General features: G+C 31.2%; 1 long non-coding RNA gene across 1 annotated transcript; it reads right to left on the bottom strand.

Annotated features, from left to right (window-relative positions):
- LOC108748516 lies at positions 1-6,982 on the bottom strand. Its single transcript, XR_001939303.1, has 7 exons — positions 6,948-6,982; positions 6,597-6,832; positions 6,359-6,513; positions 926-1,190; positions 734-830; positions 478-650; positions 1-400 (listed from the first exon to the last, which is right to left on the bottom strand). It is a non-coding gene; the product is annotated as an uncharacterized LOC108748516 (long non-coding RNA).
- Positions 6,983-9,499: the final 2,517 nt, after the last annotated feature.

Here is a 9,499-nt window from a genome sequence, read left to right as displayed (position 1 = left end):
ACATTTGCCATGTCTTTCACACCGAAACGTATTGGTAGCGTCTAGATTTTCAAGCGATTCAATCTCGTTGTAATACATATCGATCGTTTCAACTATAACTTCATCATTGTTCAAAATGTCCAGTAACCACCCCCGCTTTTCAAGTCCCTTCACATAAACAATAGCCTCACTCTCTTCAATGACAGCTTCTGAAATCAGACGCTGCGCCGACGATATGATATCATCCCATCATTCCACCGCAATCCGTGATGATGTGTCATCAACCATGAGGCATGCGATTGATCAGCTTTCGTCAGGAAACGTCATGGCATCGGGCACGTAAAAATATAATGTGTCAACTCACTCTCATTCTTTAAAACTGCTACCTCCTTGACAACAAATCGCTTATCCACGACAAACCCTTAAAAAATATACACAACGATTCAAGAAAAAAATAATTAATATATTTGTAAAAAAAACAAGAGATAAGAAATATACCTTGCAAATCAACGAATGTCGACAACATAACGATGATTGTCTGGCTTGACATTGATGTGATGTACTGTACTATTGTAGAAGCCAGACAAATTTGTGACATACTTTCTGACAATGACACTTACAGATTGATTAATAAAGACCCCACTAATAAAATGACCACAGGAATACGATCTCTTTTAACAAGTTAAAAATCAAAGGGCTTTATTGATCAATATACAATATTATAAAAAATTGTATATTTCGGATGGTGATTTACCGAGATCCTATGGGCATCCAAAAATACATAAGGAGGGCATCCTGCTAAGAATGATTGTCAGCTGCATCAATAGTCCTTTTTACAATTTAGCTGTTTTCTTGAAAGAAATCATTAACAAAAGTTTTAATAACAAAGAAAATTTCGGTTACATTAAAAACAGCTATGAGTTAGTTAAAAAAATTAATGGTCTACCTTTGTCTGATAAATATCGAATGGTTTCGTTTGACATCTCGTCTATGTACTCCAACATTCCGAACGAATTAGCTTTAAGGAGTGTTTTAAGCAGATGGAACTTGATTGAGAAGAATACTTCTATCCCCTTTCAAGAATGTAAAAGAGCCATTTCCATCATATTAAATTCCACCTTTTTCAAGTTTAATGACGAATTTTACGAATAGATTTTTGGTTTGCTCATGGGATCGCCTCTATCACGAATTTTGGCTGACTTGATTCAGGACTTGGAACATAATATTTTCAATACTCTCACCACGCACATACCTTTTTATTATCGTTATATTGATGATATCGTGCTTGCAGCTCCTACTAATCTTATTACTAATATCTTGGATTCCTTCAATTCGTACCACGAGCGCATAAAATTTACTATCGATTATGGCGATGAAATAGGTATCAATTTTTTAGATATAAAACTTCTAAACGATAATGGTAGTATTATTTTCGACGTGTAAAAAGCCTACTAACTCTGGGAGATTTCTCAATTTCTTCTCCAATCACCCTACCATACACAATAAAGGCGTTTGATTGGGTTATTGAACAAGATTCTATTTCTTTCCCATCCAAAATTCCATCACACTAACATCAATTCCTTAAGTAACTCTCTCCTCCGCAACGGGTATCCTTTACAATTTTTATTTAAAACGATAAACAATAGAATAAAAATGTTATCTAGAAAAAAGAATTTCGATACCATTAATGAACATAATCTTAACTCTAACATGAACACTTCTACTGAAAAGAAAAAATATTTCACTATTCCGTATTTAAAGAGGACGTCTGAGAAATTCAACATAGCTCTTAATAAATTTCAATTCGAATTGGTATACAAACCGATGAACAACTTGAACAGGTTTATAAAAACGGGGAAAGATAAAATAAAAAAAGATGAACTTTCGAACGTGGTATACCAAATTAATTGCAAGGACTGTGATTATTCGTATGTTGGTCAGACGAAAAGGAAATTAAAGACGCGGTTAAAAGAATATATAAATGATTCTAAAAAACCAGTTAATTCTCTCTCAGTCATCTCAAATAACAGAATTGACACAGATCACGCGATAGACTGGGTGAATACTAAAATATTAGATTCTGGACGCTCGCATTATAAAAGATTGGTACCTGAAATGATTTATATTATGACACAAAAAAATGGTTTAAATAAACAAAGTGATACGGAGCGGTTTCCAGATCTTTATCTCCCTCTCCTTGAATAATAGTTCCAGCCCCACTCTAAAATCTTCCACTTCCTTTCCCTTTTCTTACCCTTCCTTTTTTCCTTTTTCCTAATATAAATAGACCAGCAATTTTGGCTTTTGTCATTACGATAGTTAAAATTCACTCTTTACCATAAATCATCACAGTGTTCAGTTATACAGAGGAGTCCCCGCACCACAGAATACACGTAAGTTCATTTAATTGGTTTTTCAAAAGGATAATGAATTTTTTAAAATATCTCTCGGCGTTGAATCTAAACAGTAGCATATTACTTAATTTGTGTTTTTTATAAAAATACGACAATAACTAACTCACTTATTGAATAAAAAAATTTTTGTTTTTACAATAGAACTCGGTACTTGCGTGTCTCTTCGTTGTGGGGCTCGTCGTTTTTTAAATGAAGAATTAATTATATTATTGAAGAAAAAGAAACAACTTTTGTAATTAAATTCTTTCTATCCATATAGCGCGACAATTAACTGTTATCTTAATCTACTTGGATTGATTGCGATTAATTCCGTATAATAAGGAAATAATAAATTTTATACTAGCTATCGCTACATTTATCAGTCGAATTGTGTATTTAGTTTTAATTTTTAACGTATTCTATTTTATTGTACTGAAGAGGGTCAAATCTTGACCAAAACTTATTGTCTACTTATTGTTATGAATTGTTTTTAAATAATATATAACTTATTTACATCCTTAGTTGTGACTGTATGCTCTTTATTATTTAACCTTTGTAAATTTCTTAGCCACTTTCTAATAATTTGAAATTGATTAAAACGATAGATTCTTATTTGATATTTTTTCTATTAAACTAACAATTAAAAAAAATACGACAGTAAAAGTGTGTGGTGACCGGTGGTACAATCAAACAAAATAAGGTGCCATCGCGAAAAAAATACGCGGCATAAGTGCGAGTGAGAGCGGATCCGTCGTGAGAGATCAAATCTTCTAATAAGCATCCATCAATGCGAGCGAACGGCGTCGGTGAGAGCGGCGTCGGTGCAAACGGGCGTTGGTGCGAATGCGAGCGAGAGCGAGCGAACGGAATCTGTGCGAGCGAACGGCATCGGTGCGAGCAAAAGCGAGTGCGAGTGAGACAGCGCGTGCGACACGCGGGAAAAAAAACGCCCTCAGTCACTCGTCTGCTCTCGAGCAGTATTGCTGTTACGTCGCGTCACGTCGGTCAAACACACACATGCGCGTAGGGACGGGGGCCGGAAAAGAAAACTACAAGAGGTGGTGGGAGGAAAAAGCAACTCGCTCATTGACTGCCCCCCTCCTCTCGCACTACAATACCCCTCTCGCACAGTTTTCCATTCGGCAACTCTCCCCGCGGGCTACCCCATGGGTTCATATATACATAGGTTTAATACTGTAAATAAAATGAGGACATCGAGTTGTCATAACTTTAGTAACACACCCGTAATAAGGGTGCGTCAGCAAAATGAGGACATCGAATTGTACTCACATTAGTGACGCACCCGTAATAAGGGTGCGTCACCGAAATAAGAAGATCGAGTTGTCCTCACTTTAGTAACGAACCCGTATAACGGGTGTGTCAGCAAAATGAGGACATCAAGTTGTTTTCACTTTAATAACGTACCCTCGTTGCGGACGCGTCAGCAAAATGAGGACATCGAATTGTTTTCACTTTAGTGACGCACCCATAATAAGGGTGCCTCAGCAAAATGAGGACATCGAGTAGTCCTCAATTTAGTGACGCACCTGTAACAAGGATGCGTCAGCAAAATGAGGACATCGAATTAGCTTCACTTTAGTGACGCACCCTTATTACGGGTGCGTCAGCAAAATGAATATATCGGGCTCTCCTCAAATTTGGGACACACCTCCATTGACGGGTGAGTACGAAAAATGAGGTCATCGGGCTGTCCTCAATTTTGGGAAATCTCCCTTTGATGGGTGCATCCAAAAAATGAGGCCATCGGGCTGTCCTCAATTTTGGCACGCCACCCTCGTTGTCGGGATCGTCCAAAAATGAGGCCATCGGGCTGTCCTCAATTTTGGGACATCCCCAAATGGGTTTGATGGGTGCGTCAAAGTAAGTGTACAGGAATGTGTACTTAGGTGTAGATGTAAGAAAGATGTTTATAGAAAATTTAAAGTTCTTTTGCAAAGTTTAATAGATTTTATAAATAATGTTATTAAAAGTGTGAGATTGAATTTAATGTGATTAAAGATATATTAAGGTGTTTAATTTTTATTATTAAAATAAAATAATTAATATAAATTGTATGGAAAGTAATGTAAGTGAATTTGATTAAATGTAGAAAAGTAATGTTAGTTTAGTTCCTTTTTTTGTTCCTTTTGTATCAGGGTTTATTAAAATATATTCTATTAATTATTGGATTTCTCGAATTTAAAAGAGCTAATAAATATTTTAATAGTATTATGTTAGTTAATATGGAATAATTATTAATAATAGTTTATTAGAGGAGATATTCTAGTCAATTTTAAAGATATCTTTTTTTTAATTTAAATTTAATTTATCCATAAAAATTTAGTAATGTATTTATTTATTATAAAAATGTTATTATTTAGGGAGATAGGTTGCGGGATAAACTGTTATCTAGATTAAAATATATAATAAGATTTTAAGAGGTTTGATAAAAATAGTGCTAATAATATGTTTTATAAAAAAAATTTAATAATTTATTATCTGTTTGTGATTAATTAATATGTTGTTAGAAGAAAGTAGATTTTGGATTAATTTAATAGAATAGAAATTTAATTAATTAAGAAAAAATTATTAATAACTAATGAAAATAAATGATAATGATAAATTAAGTTTAATGGTGGAATTTATAAGAATTATAAGATTGTGTGATATTATTGTAATTTTGGGAATTCGGCAAATAGTTAGGTTCAACTGTTTAATAAAAACATAGTTTTTTGATTATAATAAAAGATGTTTACTGCTTAATGATTGGAAAATTAAATAGCTGCAGTATTTTGACTGTACAAAGGTAGCATAATAAATTGTTTTTTAATTGTAAACTGGTATGAATGTAAGAATAAAATTTAAGCTGTCTTAAATTAAAATATTGAATTTAGTAGTTAAATAAAAATTTTTAAATGATACTATGGGACGAGAAGACCCTATAGAATTTTATATGTGAATTTATTGTTTTAATATAATTTTTAGTTGAGATAAGTTTATATATTTAGTTGGGAGGATTATTAAATTTAATAAACTTTAATTTAAATAGAAAAATATTGGTTAGTAGTATTTAATAAAGAAGAAGGATTATTATATAATTAAAAAAGAATTAATTACCTTAGAGATAATAGCGTAATAATTTTAGAGAGATCATATTGATAAAATTGATTGCGACCTCGATGTTGAATTAAATGTAGAAATTTAATATTTAAGTTCGACTTTTAGAATCTTACATGATTTGAGTTTAGATCGGTGTGAGCCAGATCGGTTTCTATCTATAGTTAATTTATAAATATTTGTACGAAAGGACTATATTTGTGGATTTTAAAATTTTATAAAAAGAGTAAAAAATTAAGTTAATTTTAGTTACTTTGGCAGATTAGTGCATTAAATTTAGAATTTAATAAAATATAAGATATAAAAGAGAGATTATATATATAATAAATTAACTCACGCGATTCACGACCACTGCTGTTATTCGCGCTATCAAAGACAGCATCGTCATTAAATTAATCGGAATTATTAATTAATTATGAACAATATGATTGGAAACAAGACCGTCTATATAAATATTAAAACTTTAAATACAAAGCGCCTTCCCGGTCCGAGTGTTAAGATGTTGAACTACTATCTAATATACCACACTTCGCAATAAGTTTATTACAGTTTTTTAAGATTTGGGAGAATTTGGGGGGATTATTTGTTTCAGATTGATTGTGTGAATCCGATAATTTCATCGGCTCTCAATTTATTTCTGAAATATTAATTCAATTTAATTGAATGTATATTAGTAGTTCAACATCTTAACACTCGGACCGGGAAGGCGCTTTGTATTTAAAGTTTTAATAATTAATTATGGTCCTCAGCTACTGAGATATTTGTTATAGTTCTGTAACATAGTTTTGATTTAAATTTACACATAATAAATGTAAAGAAAAATGTATTGCATTAAGATACATTTGTATACTAAGTTTATACATACGTACTCGCTTTCAAGTTGTACATCGCTAAGAAACTGCATCCGTTCATAGTGCACCCAGCTATTTTTTTGCGTGATATCCTTGCTGAGCCACTTGATGCTGTTTATTTTTATAGTGAAAGTATCGCTTAACAATTTCCATTTTTTTAATAGTTGTAACGTCTATTTTACATAGAAAAGAAAAAAATATTATATATAATATGAACAAATTTTAATCTAAAATCATGACTATTTATAAATGCTACCATCCATTAATGCAGATATTTTTTCCCATAGCATTTTTTTTATTTGTAGGCTTTGTTGAACAAAGGAAGCTTAAAATTTCATAATGGAGGACGTTTGCGAACTTCTTTGATTAAATGTTCCTCGTCCACAATTTTTTGATTTTGCCAATTAATTGCAACATCAGTGTCTTGGTCACTTTCCATAGCGATGGTTTCTATATTATCCACCAAACTTTTACGAATAATTTGTCCGTCATCTGCAAATTCATTTACTCAAGAAACACACCAAGTCAACAGAAAGTAAAAATGACTTTTTTTGATCATTCGATCATTTCAAATTAAAATAAAATCTTGAAATACGAAGCGCCTTACCAGTCCGAGTGTTAAGATGTTGAATTACTATATAATATACACTTATTTAAATTGAATTTATTTTCAGAAATAAATTGCAAGCCGATGAAATTATCGGATTCACACAATCAATCTGAAACAAATAATCCCTCCAAAATTTCTCTTCTTTTTAACTTTGTGCTGACTTTTGTGTGTTTTTTAGGCACTAATGTTTAATTTTAGGCACAAAATATGTAATAAAAAATGTGTGTCACTAATACTCACCAGTTTGAGGATAAAAATATAAATTTTTATTTACACATGTTAATGGTTATAATCCTGCATACAAGGATAACAATGCATTTCTGCCTCATCACAAATAGTTTCACACACACCACAAATGTACGACATTACTAAAGCTTCCTACAATATAAGAAATATAAATTAACACAATATAATAAATAAATCTATGTAACATAATGAAATTATTAATAACAATGAGACTCAAAATTCAAAAACAATAGAAATTAAATACGCTACGAGTGTAAGCTAAAATGTAAGTTGCTTTTTAATATAATCAAAATGTAAAATACGAAAGTCACAAATGTTTCTACCCTGCCAAGATATAAATCATATTGATCATAACAATTCATCTTAGCAGGGTAAAAAAAAGGACAATGAGAAAATTATTAATCTTTAACTCTAATACCATTAATTTTGTGAGGATACTTCTTGTTATTTTTATAAAGTTTTTACTTCTATCTTGAAAATGTTTTTATTATAAAAAGAACAAAAAGTACTAATTGACATATAGATTCATAATATTTTAGAATAACAAGATAAATTTATTTTATTTAAATTTAAATGTATTTTTGAAATTATTACGCTAGATATGCAAATTCTAAATTAAGATTTCGTATAAAATATTTTAATTCTAATATATAACCGTATTTATAGTATGTTTAAATATTGTTTACACTGGGGATGACTCGATAAGGATTACTTGTATACAAACGTTTGTGACTTTTGTATTTTACATTTTGATTATATTGGAGAGCAACTTATATCCTAGCTTAAACTCGTAACCTATTTAATTTCTATAATTAAATTAGAAATCAATTTAATCTATAAGTATACTTGTTACTGTATAATATATACTAACTTCGTTTGCATTTTCATCCGCTGTACAAATTTCACCAGTTTCTTCAGACATGGCTATATTTTTTTCAAATATTCTATTAATAATATTTACACTTATTTTACCAGGTCTGTGAATTGTATTTGGTGAACAATGGCGTTGCTTCGCTAATAATTTGACTGAGTCGAACTTTTAAGCGTATTTTCGCTGAAAAGTCCAAATGTCGAAAATCGATGGAGAGAGAATGAAATGCTAGCTTATCAACGTTCTCATGAAAAAGCAGCTTAAATCACTTTGAGAGATTAACATGGGCAACTGCGTTCGCGCAAGCACGCGATGATTGGTAGACTCGTGCTGTAGAGAGAAGGTATTCTATAATTTTGCATTCCACTCTTATTGCCCCATGGACCAAATTTAGAGAGACTATACTGTAATTATCAAATCGTGGTACCAATAAATGGATTTGGCACAGAGAAATTTAAGAGCATCCTTTTTCGCGTGATAGGCGAAAGCACCGACGAGATACTATTAATGACAAACATCTTTGCGGAAGTTCGCGTCCTTGTGAATATTGAAGTGATTAAGAGTTAAAAACTGCCCAGATAACAAAGTTAACATAAGTTTCTCTTCAATTGCCATCGTGTTACTGTCACCAGAAGAATAATAATTTTTTAATTTAGGTCCTAAAGGCATTATGCGGACAATGGTTTGCGCAAATGAGTAGAAATGTAACAAACTCATTTCCATAATGTTGCTACAATTGATTTGTTGGAAATCGTTTTTGCAAAATATTTAGTCCACATTTTTGTCAATTGAATGAAAATGAAGTCAAGCAGTATGTGGTGCCGCCACCAGAGAGATGTATCGAGTTAAATTTTTCGATTTTAAAAAACGACATAGAATAGAATAAAAGATGCAGCATTAAAAGATTTTTCAGCTGTGTTCTAATAAAAAATTTTTTAAAGTGAGCCCCAAGGGAGGCTCTAAGATAAAAGGCATAATACTTTTTTTGAAATGTTTACCGAGTAAATGAAATCTCCTAATACTTTAACATGTATTTTATTCTGCATTGTAATTTATTCATAGTAACTTATGTTACATCTATCAACCAAATGAGTAAAATGTCTAAAATCAACTCATAAATCACTTTAAGATATCTTTAAGAGTTCTTTAAAAAACATCTTTAAGATACTTTATAAAAAACTCTTAAAGATATCTTAAAGATTTCTTTTGAGTCGATTTTAAACAGGAAAGTATTGTTAGAGGTTAACCCTTTTTACAATAGTTTCTTTTATATTGCTAGCAAATTTGTTTTATGTAGAATTAGTTTTCATCATGTTGCCGTGTGATTATCCTAACCTATAAAACTTATAAAAAAGAAAAGGAAAATTATGTTCCTCCGGTTGTGCATAATCGTTTATGATATATATTACCGCCAATATCATAAGCAAAATCG

This window comes from Trachymyrmex septentrionalis, unplaced genomic scaffold, assembly GCF_001594115.1.
Source record: "Trachymyrmex septentrionalis isolate Tsep2-gDNA-1 unplaced genomic scaffold, Tsep1.0 scaffold227, whole genome shotgun sequence".
NCBI classification, from domain to species: domain Eukaryota; kingdom Metazoa; phylum Arthropoda; class Insecta; order Hymenoptera; family Formicidae; genus Trachymyrmex; species Trachymyrmex septentrionalis.
The sequence above is the reverse complement of the archived record's forward strand: the minus strand, read 5'-3'. Positions and strand labels throughout refer to the sequence as shown.